General features: G+C 38.9%; 1 protein-coding gene across 8 annotated transcripts in view; it reads right to left on the bottom strand.

Annotated features, from left to right (window-relative positions):
- Pkp4 (plakophilin 4) overlaps positions 1 to 24,149 on the bottom strand; it is a 216,699-nt gene that overhangs the window by 191,809 nt on the left and 741 nt on the right. The window lies entirely within an intron of this gene.

Here is a 24,149-nt window from a genome sequence, read left to right as displayed (position 1 = left end):
ATCTAAATGTCAGGTCCTAGCCACCAATGTTTAATATTTCCACATGGGATGTGGGAAAGCTACTTAAGAACTTATCACGGAGCTGGGTGCCAGTGGCTCATGCCCATAACCCCAGCTACTAAGGAGGCTGAGATCTGAGGACTGTAGTTTGAAGCCACCCTGGGCAGGTAAGTCTGTAGAATTCTATCTTCAATAAACTACTCTGAAAAGGCTATAATTGGTGCTATGGCCCAAGTGGTAGAGCATTAGCCTTGAGCATGAAGAGGCTCAAGGACAGCACGCAGGCCCTGAGTTCAAGCTCCAGAATGGGGGAGGGGGAAACTAATCACTGGTCTGTGTGTACGACAAGAACCACTATTTGAACCACATACTTTCAGAAGTAACTTTTCTTCCTTTGCAGTGTAATCTGCAAGTAAAAAACATCAAGTTTCAGAAAGGCTGTAGAGAGTTAAAGAGAATAGTCAACCTACCCTTTATGAAGAAAACAAAAATAGTGACAAGGAAGAATATAAACCTTTCACTAGACATAACTAGATATATTAAGAAAATTGCTAGAGGGCTGGGGATGTAGCTCTGTGGCACACAGCTTATCTAGCTTGCATGAGGCGCCTTGGTTCAATCCCCAGTACTGTTCTACCATAAGTATGAAAGGCATGGAATACTGGAGAAGGATGCTGTCAGGAATAACAGGCACAGTCATTCTGCCTTTCTATACACGGATCAGTATCAAGTCATAAGGCTCTATGGTAATGGGTCAAAAAAATGAAATAGAACCTCTATCATGACATTTTGAAACTTTAAAATAAACTTTGATCTGCACTGTCCAAGAGAACTTCCCATGAAGACAGAAACATATTTGCAGATTAGGCATTGGTCATCAGGGACTACTGAGCACATGATACATGGCTGGTGGCTAGTATGGCTGAGAAACACAATTTTCTAATTTATTTAATAGTGACATATGACTAGTGGATAAACTAGACAGCACAGATCATTGGCACATGAGAGACCACAGGTAACAACTCAATAAACACTGCTGATACTACTCAAGTGGAATATAGTAATATATCACTAACATTAACAACAGTGGTTAAAATCTGACAGTAAAGCTATAAGCTAATTTGGCACCACTTCACTAGTACATAGGGGTGGACAGCATTCATTTGTACAACCACTTTTGCTGTTTCATGTGTTGTATGATAGTTAATTCTTCACATATAATTTACTCACTCATTATCATTCAACCCTACAAAATTCTCTCTCCAAAGGCTATCTTTGTACTTGTATCCACATTTGAAACAAGCCAGTTTAAAAAATGGGCAAAGATTTTAGACAGTTCTCCAAATAAGACATGCAAATGAAAAGAAGCATAGATGTTCAAGTCTCTAGTCATTAAAGGAATGTGAATCAAAACTACAATCAATGCTGGGCAGTGGTGGCTCATGCCTATAATCCTAGCTACTCAGGAGGCTGAAATCCGAGGATCATGGTTCAAAGCCAGCCAGGCAGGAAAGTCTGTGAGACTCTGATCTCCAACTCACAACCAGAAAACTAGAAGTGGTGCTGTGGCTCAAGTGGTAGAGTGCTAATCTTGAGCTGAAGAGCTGAGGGACAGTGCCCGGGCCCAGAGTTCAAGACCCACAACCGACAAAAAAAAACAAAAACAAAATACTGCTTAATACCTACTAAGAAAACTATGATTAAAGAGACAATAGGGCTGAAGGCATGGCTCAAGTAGTACAGTGCCTGCCTTAGAGGCTGGAGACTCTGAGTTCAAACCCAAGTATACCTTCTTATCCCAAAAAGTACATAATAAAGTGTTGGTGAGAATGTAGAGGACTGGAATGCTCAGACGTTCCAGTCTGGTGGGAGAGTAAAGTTGTACAGCTGCTTCTGAAATAGTTTGAGGCTATCTAAAACAGTTCTAGGTAGATATTCAGAAGTGAAAACATTTATGTATACAAATACATACAAGAGCAGGACACCAGTAACTCATGCCTACAATCTTACCTACCCAAGAGGCTTAGATGTGTGGATTGTAATTCAAAATCAGCCTGGGCAGACAACCTATAAAAGATCAGAACTAGAGGCAAGGCTAAAGTGATAGAGCACTACCAGCTGTGAGCAAAAAAGCTGAGTGAGAACATGGGGTCTTGAGTTGTACCCCCCTTTTTCCAAAAAAGTTGATAAACACCATTGCTCATGATAGCTAAAATATGAAGACAAGCTAAATGTCCATAGCTGATGAGTAGATAAATGTGGTATATCTAGATAATAAGAATATTATTCAGCCATAAAAGGAAATGACACATGGATTCATGCTAAAACACATATAAATCTTTAAAACATTATGCTAAGTAAAAGAAGGCAAATCTTTGAAATGTGCAGAATAAGCCAATCCACCAAAACAAAAAGTAGATTAGGGCTACTAGGGTTCAGGAAAATTGTAAATATCTGCTTAATAGATACAAGGTTTATTCTGGGGATGCTGAAATGCAATAGAGTTAAAGTTGATGACTGTACAATGTTGTGAAAGTATTTTAAAACAAAAACAAAAACAAAACCCACTAAGCTGGGTGCCAGTGGCTCACTCCTATAATTCTACTCAGGAGGCTGAGGTCTGAGGATCCTGTTCAAAGCCATCCCGAGCAGGAAAGTCCATGAGACTCCTATCTCCAATAAACCACCAGAAAACTGGAAGTGGTGCTGTGGCTCAATAGTAGAGCACTAGCCTTGAGCTGAAGAGCTGAGGGACAGTGCCCAGGCCCAGAGTTCAAGGCCCACGACTGACAAAAAAAAAAAACAACACTACACTTATACTCTAAAAGGATAAAAGCTGTATCTCAGTTGAAAATTCGATTCTTAATAATAATTAATTTTTTTAAAATTTGTTAGTATCTTGTTCATATAATTTTTTTCAGACATGGGGCCTGAACTCTGTGCCGGGGCGCTGTCACTGAGCCTTTTGACTCAAGGCTAGCGCTCTACCACTTGAGCCACAGAACCACTTCTGGTATTCTGGTGGTTAATTGGAGATAAGAGCCTCAGACTTTTCCTGCCCTGGGCTGGCTTTGAACTGTGATCCTCAGACCTCAGTCCCCTGAGTAGCTAGAATTACAGGCGTGAGCCACTGGCACCCAGTTTTAATTTTTGTTAAGTATCTTGTTTTCCTTGAAAGACAAAACTGGTACTTTTACTAAATGAGTTTTCTGAAAGCAAAGTTCTACAAAAAGTCTACATAGAGGGCACATTTTGTGAATTGATAGTTACTTAAAACCACAAAGGAGCCATGTGACAGAAAGCATTAAAAACTCTGAGGTGGCACTTCAGAGCTGGTGGGGACAACCATATGTTCTGCCCTCAAAACATAGGACAAACGGAACCAGAGCCACAAATTGTGGAAGACTGAGTGTTCTCCCTTTCTGAGACCCTGAAATTCTCAAGAATAAGCTACATGGCCTAGATGATATCAGGGATGAAGCAAAACTGGAGGGCCAAGTTATGGGTAACTCCTGGATTCTAACATGAAATGAGTAAACATGCAGTTTTACTTAATTTCTATCCTAGAAGTCAGAAATACAAATGGGGATAAAGGAAATATAAATTTGTAATAAATCTCAAGGAGGTGCCAAATGCTTTAGAAATAAATACATTTCCATGTCATGATCAGAAAAAGGTTTGCTTATCTGGATTACATAGGAAATCAGAGGCTCTTAGTCACTTCCACAAACCAGAGAATAGAATTGTCATGTGGCTTAAGTGATTTCCCTTAATGCAGCTGATTATTAAAGTCTTTCCTAAACTGATAAAGACATGATTCTCATTGGGGGTAAAAAAATTACAAGCTCCCTACAGATTAATGTCAAAGAAAGTTAAACTGTTGGACAGCTGAAATGGTTTAAAAAATAATGATTTTTTTAACTGACCCCTAATAAAGGGAAAGCAAAGCAATGGAAACCATTCAAGGAAAGCTGGCTGGACAGCCCAGCCTAGTAGTACTTCTATACAGTACTTACCAGGCGTGACTTATACTACTTTTAATACTGGGGGGAAATGATTGGAAGCCTTAAACATAACAAACATTTTTAGTATCTACAAACCTATGTTTATAGACATACACATGTGAAGTAAAATTAAAACATAATGAGGATAGAAACTAACTTGGAAATCTCAAGCAAATTGGTCAAACAGGATTTAAAAAATTTTACCAACAGTTTCATGGGCATTCAATTCAATAATATAGTTTTCCATGTCTGTATACTCTATAAAAACTAAAAACAAACTGGGCAGCTCACACCTGTAATCTTAACTACTCAAGAGGCTGAGATCTGTGGCTCAAGATTTGAAGCCAGCCAGGGCAGGAAAGTTCATGAGATTCATATCTCCAATAAACCACCAAGTAAATAAATAAAGAAAGAAATGCCAGAAATGGAGCTGAGGCAAGTGGAAGAGCACTAGTCTTGAGCAAAAGCTCAAGGACAGTACCCTGATGCTGAGTACAACCCCCAGGACTAGCAGGCATACATGCACACAAACTTGAAAGAGTTTTATTATGATTAATGATAACAAATGTGTTTCCGATGCTAATGGATAACCACTGAAATATGCAAATCATTCATGTTTTTGTTGCTTCATCATGTTAAGGTAAGCCACACTAATAACTTGGGTAATTCTATCAAAATATTTAGAAGTACTTAACTGAATAAAGATAAGCCACTGCCTGTGTTGACGCAGTGGGCAGCAGGCAGATGGCACCTGCTGATGACCATGTATCTTGATTAGAAGAGCATCTAGTACAACACTTCTAAAGCGTATTAATGTCTTTTAACACTGGAATTTGAAGACCATGCAAATTATGGTAATAGTCCAGAGAAGTTATTATGGTATGGTCTGAAAGTCAAAATCATAGCCATGTGCTTGCTTGTGAGCATCCCACTTTACAACATCCTAAATCACTGAATGGGAAAAATAAAACACACAGTGTAAGGTGATTCTTTTTAAAGAATTTTTTCTCAATGATTCTCTAATTAGAAAGATAAATAATGATGTCATTATTATCAATAGTGAAGCTAAAACTTCTATTCAACAGCTTCACATTTTGTAATAGCTAACATGAAGTTAATATTAAGATTCAAACCACACCCTTTCAAAAAACAAAACAAATTTAACATCCCTAACCTTTGCCAGTCTATTTTAGGATGCTGAAAATATCTTCAGTCTGAACTACAAATTTCTCTTGAACCTAAAATCTAAGGGAATAAACTTTGTCCCTGGCTTATTACTTTCATGTATGAAGTATTAGTATAGTTATCAACTATTTGCATATCTCTAAAGAGTCACTACAGCATAACTGGCATGAGGCCTTAGCCATATTTTTAATCTTGAAATTGTTGCCAGGAAATTGAAGCCCTGCTTAATCCCATGTAATCAACAGGGCAGCAGAATTTCAGGAAACCTTAAGACTGATACTTCACTCTTCTTAGCAACATCTAGGCTCTGCTGTGACTGCCTGAGAACTGGACCATACATCTACACTCCAGTGGTGCAGAAGTAGATACTTTGGTACTTAATTGTTCTAATTCTTTTGGCATAGTTTTCTTCCAGTTCTCAGACTGGGTAGGCCTGGATCATTTGTTCTTTTTCTTGGGGAAGAGGAAGCAGAGACTAAAAAGGTCCTAAACTCCCATCCAGATTAGCTGATAAGCAAGATTGTATGCTACCTAGAATGAATCATATAGGACCTGCAATTACAAGCAAATGGAACTTCTTCCTGCTGGAGACTTCAGAGGAAGGCTACAAAAGGACACATCTCAGATGTGCTAGTGAAGGAGCAAAGAAGTCATTGGTTAAAGGCTGCTCCTATTAGAGAAGCCCTCTGGCACTTCTGATTTGCTCCAACGTAGTAGTATAGAAGCTTCTAGTCATTTGTAAGTCTTAGGTGCTTGCAATAGAACCTGTTGTCTTAATGTCATGAGATATGTTAGGATACAGACAGATTATTCTTCTGCTTTTCCCATCCATTATTACAGAAAGAATAAAAATGCAAACTATAATATCTACAATTACCATGCACCTACTCTGCACCAAGCACTTGGCTGGGTGCTAAAGACTAAAACGTGAAGTCAGTTCTATGAATTTTTAAGTGCAGATAAAGAGGAAAAAGTACATCCAATGAACACTTTAATAAAACCATTTTTAAAAATAAGACAAGAAGTGCTAGGTATTTCAGATGCACTTTTTCAAGACAGCCGTGAAAGATCTAATAGTTCTGTGAAAGGAAGGCTAGCAGTCAGATTCGGTGGTACATGTCTGTAATGTCAGCACTAATTTCAGGCTAATACAGAAGGATCCTGAGTCTTGGTCCAGCTGGGGCTGTCCAAAAATCAAAGACAAAGCCACAAAAGGAGGAGGAGGAAGAAGAGAGAAACCCCACCCTGGATGACAAGAACAAAAAATGCCATACAACCTGTCAATTCACTTATTTTTTCAACTCTAGTAATTTGAAAGATGAGAAACTTGGAATGTAGGGCACAAGGGACAATTGCAAGGTCAGATTTATTTAGTGAGGCTGATAATGCCGGATGCCTAAAGAATTAAGCTAAAATTTTAGAAAACAAATTCTAAATATTAGACTACAGAACACTGTAAGCCCTCAGGAATCCTGCCAGAATCTTTCTCTTCTATCTCTATGGTGGAGCAAAAGCTGGAGATAGAGCAAACTAACCCACCTTTTAACCTAGTTCTTCAGGACACTGGTGAAAACCTGTGGCTGGTGTGAATCTTCATCCATCTCTAAGCCACCTCACTGAAGAATACTCTAAGCTAAAAATGGCATTCTCATTACCCACAACTTCAACAGCCAACTTCCATGGTTTAGTAAAGCCACCAGCTTAAGCCTTTCCTCAACAAATATAGTGAAGCCATTGTGGATAGGGTGAGGAACTTCTCAAGGCCTTGGAAGTTAGGGAGAAAAAAAAAAATATGGCCCAAGACAGGGCTTTGGTTGGAGGGGAGAGGGAGTTTTTACAGAAAGACTTAACATTAACTATGTTAATGGCTATGGAGTGAAGCAAGTCAAAGAAGAGAATTAATAGAAATCAGAAGGATGGGTTACAGATCACTTGGTATGAATTTTCTTTGAATGTTGCCTGCCATCAGTGTGGATGCTTGGGCACGCAAGTTTCATTTTGTTTAAAATCAGGAGAAAACCTTATATGAATAGTTCTCTGGGTTAAATTTAGTATCAGATTTAATTTTTACAGTCAAGAACAATTAAATTGTCTGCTCATGTTTTCTGGATCAAGAGAGCTATTCACCCTGAAATGAGTAACGTTTTGCTCATTGTGAATGAAAAGCCTTCAAGTGCTGACAAAAGGATTGTGCTTTATTTCAAATTGTGCACATCACTGCAGTAGCACAGGCTCTTTACACATATGAGAGAAGATACACTGGAAGACAAATCTCCTAGTTGATTTGACATCAGCAGTAGCATGCAACTTAAATATCAATGAAAGCCTGTTTGAATATTTCTCCAGCCTTATTCGTAGTTACAAAATCAGAATAATTTCTTTCTTCTCTTGGATGTCATTTATTGAACTAAGCATTATTTCAAAGTAGTCATCATTGAAAAGCAATTCCTTTTTTTAGATACTACATTAAACTTAACAAAGGCATTAAGCACTTATGATTATTGAAAAATTAAACATGCCTAAATTATTCAGTCTCAATTCTACATGTTAGCAAAATTTAAAAATACTTTGTCAAGTGCTCTCTAATAGGAAAAAAAAATGCACTCTTCCTCAGCTTTTTTTCTGCTCCAAGCAGCTCAGTATAAAACCAGGAGTTACATGAAACAAGGTAAACTATGAAGTTTCTTCAGATTGATCTTATCAGTTCCAATGTTTACAACCAAACAGAGCCAAAGAGACAAGGGAAAGCCATGCAAACTCATTATAACCTATACTTTTCCTAAGAGGAAACTCAGTCACCTAATATACTTTTTAAAGTACTATAAAATAAGACCACAGGCTATATTGAAATGTTATATTTTAAATATAGGAGCTTAAATGTTAAAATGTATCTATTTAAGGCAATTCATTTTATCTTAGTGTATTTTTGTTTCAAAGCTAAGTTTATGGAAATTTAAAAATTGTGGATTTGTATAGCTTATAAGGTCAGCATTAAAAGAAGAACACAAGGGGGACTACTCTGATTTTCTTGTAGTTGTGAACCAAGATACTAAGAACACTCAAATGAATTGTTTGTCTTGTGTAGATTACCTTACTCTATATACCAGAGTACTATTCATACCAGGTAGCCTTGTATTTTCATTTTGAGCAATTTACTTTTCTTCTCTCATTTTAACTAAGCTTCTTGAGAACATGTGCTCTGCCTTTTAACACCTTCACTACAGGGCTCAGCATGGGATTCAAGTAGAAGGAAGGAAGAGACTATGGAAAACTCAAATTTGGGGGCTGGGAAGGTGGCTCAGTGGTAGAGCACTTGCCTTGCATGCCTGAGACCCAGGGTTCGATTCCCCAGCACCACATAAGCAAAAAGAAAAAAAGCCAGTGTGGCTCAAGTGGTTGTTGAGGGACAGTGCCTAGGCCAGAGTTCAGGCCCCACAACTGGACCCCCCCAAAAAATAAAACACTCAAATTTGCTACATAGATGAAGGAAAGTCTTTTTATAATCAATAATTATATTCCTCAGAGCTCTGAATTCTGTTCCAATATAGTATTTTATTTATATTTTGATTAGCATGTATTATTTGTACAAGGGGATTTCAATGTGTTATTTCCATACATGCATACAACGTACCCCATCAAATTCACCCCCTCTATCACTTCATTCCCTCTCACCTCCTTTTCAACAGGTTTCATTGTTCTATTTTCATATATTTGTATGAAGTACTTGCTCCATATTCACTCTCTTCCTTAGCTCTCCCTTGTCCCAATTGGTACCAACCCACCAACAGAACATGTTCAACTTGTAGTATATTAATTGTACACAGGGGTTTCATCAAGATATTTCACAATGTATAAATTATAATCAGATTAACCCTCTGTATTGCTCTCTCTTTCCCACTGCCCTACCACCTCACTATTTATTATTCAAGAGCTTTCAGTGAGGGCTGGGAAGGTGGCTCAGTGGTAAAACGCTTGCCTTGCATGCCAGAGGCCCTGGGTTCGATTCCTCAGCACCACATAAGCAAAAAGAAAAAAGCCAGAAGTGGCACTGTGGCTCAAGTGGTAGAGTGCTAGCCTTGAGCTGAAGAGCTGAGGGGCAGCGCCCAGGCCCAGAGTTCAGGCCCCATGACCAGACCCCCCAAAAAAAGAAGAGCTTTCAGTGAATTTCCTTATGCCATCTTCATACATGAACATATTTGGATATATTCACTCTTCATCATTCTCTTCCCTTCTCCGCTTGTACTCCCAAGTAGTCCAACAATTACAACCCTAACACCACTTCTAACATACAAAACTGGACCAGTGTCACTGGATTACCACCAGTAACACTGAAAACTTGCTACTTCAACATTGCTTTTAAGATATTATAACACCAGTGACATATCAAAAACAAAGGAGCCAGGCTGTGTTCATTTCTGCATCCCTTCCCACACATCCCTTCTGGGCCCCAGAAATCAATAGTTATTGACTACAAGTCACCAACTTCATTGGAAATACCAAAAGATAAGCCCAATTAAATTTTTTTTAACTTGAGATTTTAAGTGGGAACAGGATCACACATTTGTATACCAAGTGCTTTCTACAATTCACTAATCAAATATTTGCTCCTTGTTTATAATAAAGAATACATACAAACTCTCTTTGTGGCTTCTAGCACAGAGCTTTAGAAGCTGTTTTAGAAACCCTTGTGATTTCCTTGATGATTGGGGTGATAAAAGAGCATCCTTTGTTATAGTATTTTTCTCAGTCTCTGGTTCATGATACAAAACTTCTGAAATCCTTTGAAGTTTCAGAATGAGTGACTTTCTGTATATACTTAAGGTCAGAATTGAACTATGGGACACTGAATCGGCATTTTGAGTTGGAGACACCTGATATGAGGGGAAGCCCCAACATCTGATGGCAGAAAAGTAACATGACTATAGCAAAGCAGAATTTCCTCATCTCCCTGTTAGAAAACAACTATCTTGTTTCAGTATGGAGGACTGAAATATGAAATAAACATATAATTTATTTTAATATCCTTTAAGAATTACCAACTATGACTTTTAATTCAAATTTCCTTGCTTATCAATTGAACATCACATGCTATTTATTTTAGTTACTGGAAGAGTGAAATGAATATTTATATAGATGCTTTGGAATGCTATTTTGCTTGGTTATTCTAAAAGCATCTATTATTCAGTAATTTACCTGTATACCATTTCCAATAGAACATTCTGCAATGTGTGTGGCTATTTAGCACTTCAAACCTGGATAGTATGAATAAACAACTGAGTTTTTTCATTTAAATAGGCTGGGATGGAAGTGGTGCTGTTGCTCAAGTGATAGAGTATTTGCCGTGAGCTGAACAGCTCAGGGACAGTGCCCAGGTCCAGAGTTCAAGCCCCATGACCAACAAAAAATAAATGAATAAAAAAAAAATAGGCTGTGATGCCAGTGATACCATAGGAACAAAATAACTCTGAAGAAACATAAAATAGCTTTCCAATGTTAAAATAAGCATTTCCAGAAACAAAATGACATTTTCTTAGCCATAGCTTTCACTCTTCTATATGGGATAGTAAAATATAAAAATAAGAGCTAACAACTTGGAGAAGCAAAACCCTCTGGAACAAAGCTTATTTGTTGTGCTGTGAGGTCTCCAAAAGAATGTCAGTGACATATACCAAGTGGTACATTAATTCCCATTAATAAAGGGAAATAAGATCACTTTTTAAGAGTACAGTTCACCTTTATTAGGTGTTGACTTCCAGCACACTTTCTCTTCCCCTCCCGCAGTTCTAGGAATTGAGTGCTGAGCTGCACTCACAGCTTTTGCCTTTATTCTGTTTGTGACAGTGTCTAACTAGCTTTGTCCAGGCTATCCTAGAATTCCCTACTTACTCCTTTTAAGTGATACTGGAGTTTGAAGTTAGTTTGAAGCACTCAAACACTTGAACACTTTCAGCCCTTGGTTTAGAACTCTCAAACCACTACTTCTACATCCCAAGAAGCTTCAATTACAGGTGTGCCTGACCATAACTGGCACATCTCTATTTTTAAGGGTGACCTCAATATGAAATATGTCACTTGGAATAGAGACCTGCAATCCACGAAATATAAACTACTGAAGGAAATACCCATGAAAAAAGTTAACCAGTACAACAACAACAAAAAAAAACTCAATACAACAACAACAAGAAAAAACTATAATAGGAAGTTTATAATTAAAAGCCAGAGAACAAGAAAAGACATTTAGAAAAGGCTTGCTGGCCAGAATTGGTTTGAGGTCTCACAGAAGAGGAAGAATAGTATTGAGGTCTTTCAGGACTGGAAGATTTGATCTCAGTGGGATGAGGCAGGAAACTGAGACAATGAAGAAGATTCAGGAAGGAGATTAATCAGAGCTTAATTGTGAAAGGCTTTAAATAAGGAGCTTGGATGTGATCCTACTGAGTAAACAGTGGGGAGTCACAGAAAGTTAGAGAAAAGTGACAACTAAGGTGGTAAACAAAGTAATTATTGATTCACAGCAAGCATCTGGGGCTTAAGGTGATCAGAATATTGCTCTGTTAGAGAACTACAATGATGGGTGTGAGGTACTTCTAACCTGGGCAAGGCTCACAACACAGCCAAAACAAAAGAAGCAAAGATAACACCAGGTGACATGCTCTCACAGCAGAGTTTTGTGCCAAGCACAGACAAGGACAGGAGAAAGATTTAAAGGGTAGCCTAGAGGGAAGGGCAAGGAAAGCTTGCCTTGGGAGGGATGAAAGTGTTAGACCTTGAAGAAAAACAAACAAGGGCTTGCTTACCAGGCACAGAAAAACATACTAACAAAAGCCTTTAGGAAATATAGCCTATTGAGAAGACCAGTTTTATGAAATTAAAAGGTGCTAAGATTAAATCATACAAACATAGAAAAAAATCAAATGCCAAGGACCAGTGGTTCATACCTATAATCCTAGCTACTATGGAGGCTGAGATATGAGTAATCAAGGTTCAAAGGCAGCTCAAACAAATAAATCTTTGGGACCCTTCAATTAATCAATAAAAAGTCAGAAATTGAGATAGTAAAGTGCTGTCCAGGATCAAGAAACTCAAATGAGAGAGGTTTTTGAGTTCAAGTCCCAGTATAATACATACATGCACACATATAAAACAATGTTCTTGTGACAGGCAACAGTGGCTCATGCCTATAATTCTAGCAACTCAAGAGGCAGAGATCTGACAATTGCCATTCAGAGACAGCCCAGGCAGAAAAGTCTGTGGGACTCTTATCTCTAGTAAACTACCCCCCCCCAAAAGGTGGAAGTGGTACTGTAGATCAAGTGAATAAGCACTAACCATGAGCAAAAGCAGCTCAAGAGCAGGGCACCAGTGGCTCACACCTGCAATCCTAGCTACTCAGGAAACTGAGATCTGAGGATCTCTCAGGGACAGGGCCCAGGCCTTGAGGTCACGCCCCAGGACACCCACAAAAAGTTATTATATAGCTACTGTTTTAGAATTGCTTTATGATGGCTTATGGAAATGGAATGAACACTTATTTCAGGTATAGTTTTAGGAGACTCAAGTACTTACACTAAAAATATTAGAAGCAACATAAGCAATGCACAACAAAGTTGTATTTTGGTGTTTTTCTTTTTCTTTTATTTTTTTTCCTTCTGCTGGTCCTGGAACTTGAACTCTGGGCCTGGGTCCTGTCCTTGAGCTTCTTTTGCTCAAGGCTAATGCTCTACCACTAGAGCCATAGCACCATTTCCAGCTTTTTCTGAGTAGTTTATTGGAAATAAGAATCTCACAGACTTTCCTACCCAGGATGGCTTTGAACAGTGATCCTCAGATCTCAGCCTCCTGAAAAGTTGGAATTACAGGTGTGAGTCACCAGCTCCCAGCTTACAAAAAAATACATAAATAAAACCAATTAAAATTTTTTATTTATTTTTGGTTAGTCCTGGGCCTGAACTGGGCCTGGGCGCTGTCCCTCAGCTCTTCAGTTCAAGGCTAGCTCTCTACCACTTGAGCTACAGCGCCACTTCTGGTTTCCTGGTGGTTTGTTGGAGATAAGAGTTTCACGGAGTTTCCTGCCTGGGCTGGCTTTGAACCAAGATCATCAGATCTCAGCCTTCTGAGTAGCTAGGATTACAGGCGTGCGCCACCGGCACCCAACCAAATTTCTTGACTTAACACTTATAACATCTATAAAGTATCTAATATCAATGACAAGTGTTAGTATTTTAGTAACAGTTTTCCTTCAGAAAAGCATTGTGTACTTTAAATTACATTTACTCTAAAAATCTAAATACACTGACTAAATCTAAATACTACAAACTCACAAAAGGCAAGGACATTGGAAGTTTATTTTATACTTTCAAAGTGTGGCCCAGCTGGTCTTAGTGCTTGACGGCTGCCTACTCAGTTTTAGAAAGAGTATTATGTAAATGTATCTCAGTATGGCTATAATCCAGACAATTAAGGTTACAAGAAATATGAATGTTTAATTTTTTAATTAATGTCCTTACTAGGGCATTTGATAGAATGAACTATCTAGAAAACTGTGTTAGAAAGGCAGTTTTTTTCCTAAAGGAAAATTTAGGGTTTTTTTTATGGAAACATGTGACACAGGTCAAACTATTTCACAAAGGCAATTAACAAAAGGACAGACAGAAGATGAGTGTTAGGCAGAGATTATTTGAATTTTAAGTGAAGGTGTTGCAAAACATCTTGTTATTCAAAATTCATTCATTTATCTTAGAAATACTAGAGTTCAAGATTAAGTCAAATGGAAAAACTAAAATCTCTGCTGCTGAGGAGCTTGGGCAAGAATCACTTTTCCATGGACATGACATATTCATATTACAAGTATCATAGGATACTGGATTTGTGGATTTATATTTCATCTATGGAGAATTGTATTTAAATATCAGAGCAATATTTTGGAAGACTGACACTTGCCAATATGCTATAGACTTCAAACTAACAGTTTTTCATCTACTTACAGTTTCAGTTAGATATTTAACATTTCTAGTTCTTGTGTAAGTCCATGCACTTTCTGATTCCTATTTCAATGCCTTTTTTCTTCTTTTTGGTCTAGGTAGGAGAATTCAGTACCTGATGCTTTGGCTGATGAGCTAGCACTCTACAAATGAGCCACACCTCCAAACCCTCAGTGCCTTAAGTGGGCTTTGCTTCTTATTTGGTCACTGACAAACTGACAATAAGAAAATTCCCTTCACTGTTAGTTTTGAGTCAAGGTAAGATTCAATGAGGTCATTTATTCTAGCAGATGTCACAAGAGATTTTCAAAACATTCTTCTATTCATAACAATGGAAGGGAATATTTTCAGGAAGTTTAGACTTAACAAAGACACATAAATTACACAGAGAACAAAAGAAAAACACAAAACACAACAACCCAAAGTTCTGCTATAAGAAAATGAAAATAAGAACTTACCAAAATGGCAAGTCTTGAGGCATAAATTATAGTTTCTTACAAATAATGTGTCTTCATTGTGATTACTCTACACGGGCTATTTGTTTAAATGTTTCAAGAGATATAACCAAATAATCAAGTTAATGTCTAAAACTTGTTTTGAAATCACTATTATCACTGGTAGGCAACAACTTTTCACAAGCATATCTTTTAAGAAAGCCAACAGGTAGTACCTAACATATCTCTCTAGATTTGGATAGTTTACCAAGCAACCTAATTATTTTGCAGCTAATTATTAACACTTATAGAACAATTTTTAATGTTTATGCACCAAAATTCCGAGGACAGTCTTCTTCTGTTCATGTCTTATCTTTCCCAACCAGACTGTAAAATGCAACATGGATTCTTTAAAGGCAGAAATTCCATTACCAAATTCAACACAGATTATAGCATTCCCTGAGGAAAGTCATCTTTTTTTGCCCATGAGGCCTTGCACACAGTCTGATATAAAGCAGGGAACTAATGAATGTTGGGGGAAAGAAACTAAAATGAATCACCCTGAAATAGTGTTATTTTTTTAAGTGTTTGACTCCGCAAATTTCAGAGAGTACACAGATAATCCCATTACCTTAATATTCTCTGAGTGAAGAAAATCAAACTTTAATTTATGATGACCTAAAATCCTAATGCCAGAACTAATGACAATAGGAGGAACAGTCATCAAAAATAGTGTTATCTTTTGAAAAAAGTAATATCCAAACCTGAACATCAATACACCACGTAACAAATATCTTGTCATAGTCTTCTTAACAGGACACTTAATTGTGCTTAGGAATAAGAATTGCTTCTAGGACTGGGAAGGTGGCTTAGTGGTAGAGCGCTTGCCTTGTATGCATGAGGCCCTGGGTTCCATTTCTCAGCACCACATAAGCAGAAAAAGCCAGAAGTGGTGCTGTGGCTCAAGTGGTAGAGTGCTAGTCTTGAGCTGAAGAGCTGAGGGACAGCACCCAGGCCCAGAATTCAGGCCCCATGATGAACAAAAAAATAATAATAAAATAAAATAAAATTGTCTGTAATTCAAAATCTTACTTTCTACTCAAGTTTGGGTTCAAATATAAAACAACCAACCTGAATATTTTAAGCTATTGTTTATGTGGGGTGGGGAAAGGGTAGATTTTCATTCATTTTATAGTAATTTCCCTCCCCTTTCGAAGAGCAGATGTAGGAGAAACTCTCTTTATTAAATTTTTAAACGATTATTTTGTTCTTATGAAAGAACACAAATCCAAGTAAAAAGCTCATTCTGCCAAAACCCACCACCACAATTTCTCAAAGTTGGTAAGATTGTTTACTTGTAAAAATTATGAGTTGAATGAAAAAAACTAATAGTGTATATAATGAGATACAGATCAGTGAGTGCCTAAGAAATATTTATAGAAAACATATTTTGTGGTTGTTTAATTTCCTTCAGGACCAATCAATCCATTTGAGCAAATGTTAAGTAGTGCCTTCTCATTTTAACAAGTCCCCTATCACCACTGCCCTAAATTTCCCCCTCAGTTTCCATCAAACCTCTGGAAAATTTAGTCTTAGGAGTGAAGCCTTCACTAGGCCCAGGAGAGTGGTTGTTAACAAATGAATCCCAGTGAGGGAAGAGAAGGGGAGGAAGGAGAGGGGAGGGAGCCAACTGAGCGGTGTGTGGCATGCATAAGAGCTTGCTGCTCAGCTCATGCTGGTTGCTGTTGGGAAGGCCCCAAGGTCCTCCTCTAGAGTACTTTATACACACTACCACCCAGCAGATAGGGAGTACTTGATTCAGCCAGATCACAGGTTTGTGTGGCCCGCACATTTACGTTTTAGCTTTCAGGAGTTAAGAATTTCAGGTATACAACTTCAATTTCCTCCCCTTATCCCAGAGGGTAAACTGTAGTAAGTTCTTAAGAAAATGGTGCATTCTTGCTAAGGGACAAATATGACAGAAAGAAAATGCCTCACATTCTGAGTGTGAAAAATTAAGTACTAGACTGAATCTAGAGAGCATCTAGATGGACTTGCTCTTTAATAAATAAATAAGAAAACAAAAGCCCTGAGGAGTCTGTGACTGGCTTCTGGGACACACACCTGCCTACTGTCAAAGCCCGGGCTAGAACGAGTACAGCTTTGATATGTATTAAACCACAGTTTGTTGGTTTATCTCTATTTCCTTCCAAGTCTCCTTCCTAGCTTTTCTGCTTTGGTAGTCTCAGGAAATTTTTCTTTTTTGGTATTTTGTTTCTAAATGTGATTCATTTCAGAAAAAAAAAGGGGAGTATTAAACACTTTCTTTAGCTTCCTTCATGGGTTAACAAGCAAAGATATTGTCTAAAATGATTACTACCCAGTATTACAAATGCAAAAAAAAATGCCTTCCTATTCAGAAAGTATGTTTCACATTTTGCAGGTGCATCTCTTCTGTTTCTGCAGTGCAATACTATCAATCTCTACTGTTTAAACATTAACAGGTTATTCAGGTATTGGCCCAAACTTACAACTTTTTGGTTAGAGATGTTTAATACCTTTGTAATGCCTAACACAAAAAGCTGCAACTTCTTTATTAAAAAGTATCTAATTATTTTTACTGGACTCTCTTCCTCACAATCTCTTGTAAACTTTTTTTTTTCCAGTCATGGGGCTTGAACTCTGGGCCTGGTCACTGTTCCTCAGCCCTTCAGCTCAAGGCTAGCACGCTACCACTTGAGCCACTTCGAGTTTTCTGGTGGCTAATTGGAGAGAAGAGTCTCATGGACTTTCCTGCCCAGGCTGGTTTCAAACCACGATCCTTGATTTCAGCCTTCTGAATAGCTAGAATTACAGGCATGAGCCACCAGAGCTAGGCTTCTTATAAACTATTAAATTCACATTTTTCCCAATATTTTTCCTTGCAATATTCAGCTTAAATCTATATGCCTGCAACAATTTGTCCAAATATAATAGATGATTCATAAAGTGTTATAAATCTGGCACTGATGTAATAATAAAATTAATTACATGCATTAAGTGCTGGCCCTGAGCAGACCCTGTTGTAAGTATTTTTACTTGTATTATCTTATTTAATGCTCATCATGAGATGGGGACTTTCATTCCATTATACAGATGAGCAAAATGAGAATCAGAGGAATTATCTGCAGTAGCCAGAACTGAGCCCTGTCTGGCTGCTAACCATGACACAATCACTGCCTTTTGGTATTCTCATAAGCCTCATTCAGTGTCAACATGAAATTCCAAAGCTTTCCTGATATCAACTATCACAGTTAATCTCGAAATGAGATGTGGTTAGAAAGCAAGACCTTGAAAATATTATAAATGCTCCTTATTTTCTGAAATGATACTGCTGAAAAACAAAACCAAAAGTACTTACCATAAATGTAGAGGAGGTTCAAAAGTCTCAAATGAGAAAGCCAACCTCCTTGTTGCTATGATTCCACTATGAAGGGGAACAAGACTATATATATGGCATTCTGAGGGTGTATGTATGTATGTGTGTGTGTGTGTGTGTACTGGTGTGGGGCATATATGTGGTATGCTGAGGGTGTGTGTGTGTGTGTGTACTGGTCCAGGGGCATATATATGGTATGCTGAGGGTGCGTGTGTGTGTGTGTGTGTGTGTGTGTACTGGTGTAGGACATATATATGGTATGCTGAGTGTGTGTGTGTGTGTGTACTGATGCTTGGGGCTTCAACTAAAGACCTGGGAGCTGTCCCTTCACTTTTTCACTAAAGGCTGGCATTCTACCACTTGAGCCACAGCTCCATATCTGGCTTTTTGCTGGTTGCTTGAACATAAGAGTCTCGGGGACTTTTCTGCCCTAGTAGGTAGGATTACAACTACTACAATGAATCACTACACTGGGCTGCTTAAGATACTGTAAAATAGTAGCAACAAAAAATGTTCTTGCTATTGTTTCTAACATATTTATAAGATTATTTCTTTGTTGCTTTGTATGTCCCTTCCCCCATGGTATAACCCCTGTTTTCACTGTATTTGATGTTGGTATAATTTGTGGAGGGGAAGGGAAAAAAGAAATTGTTTAAATAGGGATACAGGTGGACCCATTGCAACAATGAGATGTACAAGATATTATGTAGAAAAATGAACTTTACAACTTTGGTGGAGGGGGGAAGGGGGGTGCAGGAGGGGTGCAGGGATGAGAGGGCAGGGATGGGAAGGGGAAGCAAAGGAGGAGGCTCCAATGCTTGATAAGAAATGTACTCATTACCTTGCTCATGTAATTGTAACCCCTCTCTGTACAGTATTTTCACAATAAAAAACATTAATATAAAAAAATTAAGGACTTGAGAAATGTAGAGCTGAAATGTAGTTTGACCAATAAAATCTGCTCCCTAGATTTTTTTTTTTGGGTCCGCTCGCGGGGCCTGAACTCTGGGCCTGGGCGCTGTCCCTCAGCTCCTCAGCTCAAGGCTAGCCCTTGAGCCACAGCGCCACTTCCAGCTTTTTTCTTTTTGCTTATGTGGTGCTGAGGAATCGAACCCAGGGCCTTGAGTATGCAAGGCAAGCGCTCTACCACTGAGCCACCTTTCCAGCCCCCTCCCTAGATTTTTTTTAAAAGGAGGTTAATATCATGCAAACATTGAGTAATTTGCCAAGGTGATATGGTTGAGTAACAGATCTTCTCATTTTTGGCTTAAGGTGCCAAAACTCTCTCTCAGTTTACAACTTAAGAAAATATTTATGAGTTACAGCCCCAGTTCCACTTTACACCTTATCAAACTTTACACACAATGTCATTATTATAATGACAAAATCCATCCCAATTCTAAATTTCATCTAACACTAAGCACCATCATCTAGCTCTACTTTGGGCAAAGTGGCCTTGGGCCCCTCCAGACAGACAAGACATGTTGTGGATGGTAATGTGGAGAAATCCAGATTAGAACTGAACAGGATTAACACCTGGTTATTAGCAATCACTACATTTATATTCAATAAAAAGGCTGTTTCCCCTGGCCCTCCTTTCTCTTCCTTGTGCATTCTGAACTTTGTGTATATGTATCTATAAATACATATATATGTGTGTATGTGTGTGTATATATGTATATATGTATAATATATATCTTCCTACAGGGACTGGCACCAACCCAATCACCAGGAATTCTCCAATTCATGAAAATGCTTTATAGACACAACTACTAATTTAGATACCTCCATATTTTATTTTATGTATTTTATAGCACTAAAATTTTACTGTTCAATCCTTAATGACATTTTATCATCTGGTATAAATCATAAGACATATGTCATAATAAACTGTTATCAAGACTATGAAGAATAAAATCACCAGTGATGTAGTGAGCATTTATAAGTACATAAATTAATTAAATATAAACCTAAGCTATGAAACAACAAAAAAAATTATGCCAATGCTATTCATTAAATTTAGAGGCTCTTCTAAGTTTATTGAGGAGTCCTGTCATGTAATACCCTTAATTAAGTAAAGATAACATAGCCCCCAAACATTACAATAGTGCCAATGAATTTTTAAAATGGTAATGCGAGCCTGCTGAATGTTGTAAGCCATCAAGCACATAAATTGTTCATCTTGGCAACTTAAGAGTCTGGTTCTCTCACCCTGAAAAATAAACAAAAAACAAACTGCATGGGGCTGGGAAGGTAGCTTAGTGGTAGAGTGCTTGCACAGCGTGCATGAAGCCCTAGGTTTGATTCCTCAGTACCACATAAACAGAAAAAGCTGGAAATGATACTGTGGCTCAAGTGGTAGAGTGCTAGCCTTGAGCAAAAGAAGCTGAGGGACACTGCCTAGGCCCTGACTTTTAGTCCTAGGACTGGCAAAACAAAACAAACAAACAAACAAAAACCTGCTGAAGGCTAGCACCTCTACAAAGCAATATATGAAGTCTGATATACATGTGTCTTCAAGTTTTAATTCTTCTTTCCTTCTTTGTTTGCAGCTATCTGCAAAGTCTGGCCATGAAATCATTATTTTATTCTGTAAGCATACCTAGTCCACTAGTGTGTTTCATATTTTCCTTCCCCCTTCAGTGTAGAAAGGGCACTACAGAACCATTTAACACATGGATGAAGTAATTATCTCCCAGTACACAGAATGTGCAATGACAATTTCCCAATGTGACATGTAATTCCACAGACATTTATGCCCTGGAAAACCCCTACAATTACCTCTACTTTAACTCTAAAAATGAAGGTATGATGTCCATTTTAAAGTTGAGCAAGGTAATGAGTTACCTCTTCATTAAAATAGAAAAAGAGCTAGGTACCAGTGGCTCATGCCTGTAATCCCAGCTATTTAGGAGGCTGAGATCTGAGGATCACAGTTCTAAGCCAGTCAGGGCAGAAAAGTCTGTGAGACTCTTCTTATCTCCAATAAACTACTCAGTAAAGTCTGAAAGTGGTACTGTGGCTAAAGTGGTAGAGCACTAGCTTTGAACACAAAGAAGCTCAGTGACAGTGCCCAGGCCCATGGTTGAAGCCCAAGGACTGAGAAAGATAAAGAAAAGAAGAAAAGAAAAAGAAACATCAAAATACGAGTTCTCAAAATAACTCAGTATTTCAAAGAAGTCAGGTGAGGAACAGCAATTGACAGATGGTTGGCATCAGCAGTATATGAAAAAAATCTATTTAAATAGAAATCTGGCTAACAGTAAAGATATTACTGTTTATAAGTTGGTAATAACTGGATATTTTTAAATGAATTTATTTAAAATTCTTAAATCAAAATTTACATTGCCAATGTGTATAAACCAGAAAGAAAAATGCAATTGTGATTTAATACAGACTTCATTCAAATACTCAAGGTCATACAATTACTGAAGTTTTTATTAAACTAAATTTGGTAGATTTTTAAGTTAATATTATGTCAGGATGATTCACAGAATTAGTTTGGCTTATTCAGCTGGTAAACACAGTAATAATATATACAATTTTCTTTCTGGCTACCAGCTGCCTCTTTCTTTTTTTCTTCCTTTTTGCTATATGCTTCCTATCTCCCTCTAAGAACAGTATAGATATGAATTAAGATACTTAATCCTTTTCTCCAATTTAGACTCTTTAATATATGACATAAGACAGACACCTTGTGCCTTATATAATGGTAGAAAGTTAAGAAAGAATGCATTTTGGTCAAAACAGTTTAGCTTATTTTCCTCTGTGAAAGACTACCAGTTGAAAAGCCTCCTCTATTTAAACATCGCCGAGAAACTGAATGTGTTTCTAATTCAAAACCTGCCTCTACCTGAAGCAGGTGAAGCTATTTGTACAACTAACCATGCATCACTATAATTTGTTTTTGAACAGAGCTCTCAATTTCTAACACAGCAGAGAAACTAAATTTGTCTTTTATTTTGGAGGGGTGAGGGGGCTGCTGCTAGCGATGGAACTCAGGCTAAATCCCAATTCCTCCTGCTTTCAGCTTTTTACTTTGTAATTTTGATATCAACCCAAATAATCAGGAGTTAAACTCTGCTGTAATATGATAGTTACATAATAAAAGTTTCCTGTTGGCATTTACAAACACCCCCCAAAATCCTCCACAGTGTTACTGTACACAAATTAAACCTCTAAATTAGAAGGTTCACTAATTACGGACATTCTTGAAAAACAATGTAGCAACCAAAGACACAACCCTTCATTTTCTTTCCCTTGGATCCTTAACTAAATGGCTCTCACTGTATATACTTTTCAATGCTCTTGATCCACACCAAGTAGGGGTTGAAAGACAGCTGATTGGTTAAACAACTGCCTTGGTTTACTGAACCTGATACAAAATAACAAGTGCAGGGAGGTTTTATTATAGTAAATGTAACCTTCAAAGCCAACTGTCAAATCAAAGCATACATTGTATGCTTTTCAACATCCAGAAACACTTAGCTCAGGCATTGTTATTTGCATGTTGCCATTTCCTGAACTGTTACATAGACATCAGACGTGAAAATACCTGTATGCAATACAGTACATTCAAAAACAGAAGCGTTTTTTTCCCTTCAAAGAAAAATATAAGCCCAATCTGTCAAAAATTTACTTTTCTATATTAAGAAAATAGAATTCTACAAAAGACGAGTTCTAACCATTAATTGTATGTATATATAAATATTTACCCATCTTTAAAAGTTGGAGGGCTAGGTTATTTTTTAGTCAAACTCAACAGCAAAAGAAAAAGAACTAAGACCTCTACTAATAAATTGCACCTTGAAATATAGATGATTGCAGTGTCCCCGTGTTGATTCCAATGGTAACTGACACGCCCCGAATTTAACTGTACCAGACAGTTCTATCTGTCCCATCGCTGACCAAACACTGCTTCTCTGTTTCTATTCATTATGTATTATACGAGGTCTTTTAAATACAGCCTCGTATGATGGGGGGGGGGGGGGAATTACAATTCTTTTAACAGCAAAGTAATGCACTCAAAAAAAAATCTCTCTTACAGTACATCCCAGTCCAGGAGCACTAACACACCATTTTTTTTTCATCGAGATAAAATATGTTGTCTGTAAGCTCATTACTCTTATGAACCCTCAGCTGTTTCTGCAGATTGCCAGAAAAAAAAACCCCAGTTTAAAAATAAACAAGCGCCTTGCAAACCAAACTTGTGAAGAGTCTTGTGCAATGATCAATAACCTTGGTTACACTGCATTCGGCCCCAAATTCAGATTTGGAGACCAATGCAGTAGCAAAAATAAAAATAAAATAAAGGAAAGCCAAGGTGGAGCCCGAAGAAACTACCGCGCTTCCTTCCCCCTCGCCGCCCTCTTTGCCGCATGGAGAGGAGCGATGGGAGGAGCGGGGTCAGGCTCACCAGCTCAGCTCGGAAGATGCTCCGGTGACCTCTGGCTGCGTGGCCGCGAGCTGGGCCGGGAAGGCGCTAGTGCGGCCGCGCCGGGCCGTGCGGACTCTGCCCCTGGTGCATTCCGCGCATTCCTGCACAATCTGTCGCCAGCCGGGGAGCTGGCAGCCTCAACCTCCCCCCCCCCGACCCCCCACCCAGGACACACACCTGACTCCAGCTGCGCCCCGAGCGGCCACGGTCGCCGCCGCACCTCCGCTGCCCGCGCTCGCGCGGTCTGTCGCACTCAGCCAAACCCCGGCCCCACCGCTCTCCCCCTCCCTCACCAACCTCGGCGCGGGGAAAGGCAGCGAGAGAGAGGGCCGGGCAGCCCCGGCGGGCGGGCAGGGACGCCCGATCGGCCAAGGGGTGCTGCTGCAGCTTCGCCTCAACTCCTGGCAGGGAGACGAGGAAGCGGCGGCGCAGGAGGGCAGCGGGGAAGACTCGGGGCTGGGGAGCCGGGAGGGGAGGAGCGTGACGATTCGCCGCGAGGACAGGGGCGCGCTGGACCCGCAGGCGTGAGGGGCGCCGCCGGAGGGGCAAGCGAACGCAGGGGGCGCGCCGCCGGCAGGGGCGTGGGAGGGAGAGTCCGGGGGCCAGGAGGCAGCTTCTGGGGGAGGGAGGGAAGGACGGACGAGACGGCGGCCGGGACCGAGGCAGGCGGGCGCCCCGGGGTGCTGGGGG

The sequence above is a fragment of the Dipodomys ordii genome, unplaced genomic scaffold (assembly GCF_000151885.1).
Source record: "Dipodomys ordii isolate 6190 unplaced genomic scaffold, Dord_2.0 Scaffold5, whole genome shotgun sequence".
Classification (NCBI taxonomy): domain Eukaryota; kingdom Metazoa; phylum Chordata; class Mammalia; order Rodentia; family Heteromyidae; genus Dipodomys; species Dipodomys ordii.
The sequence above is the reverse complement of the archived record's forward strand: the minus strand, read 5'-3'. Positions and strand labels throughout refer to the sequence as shown.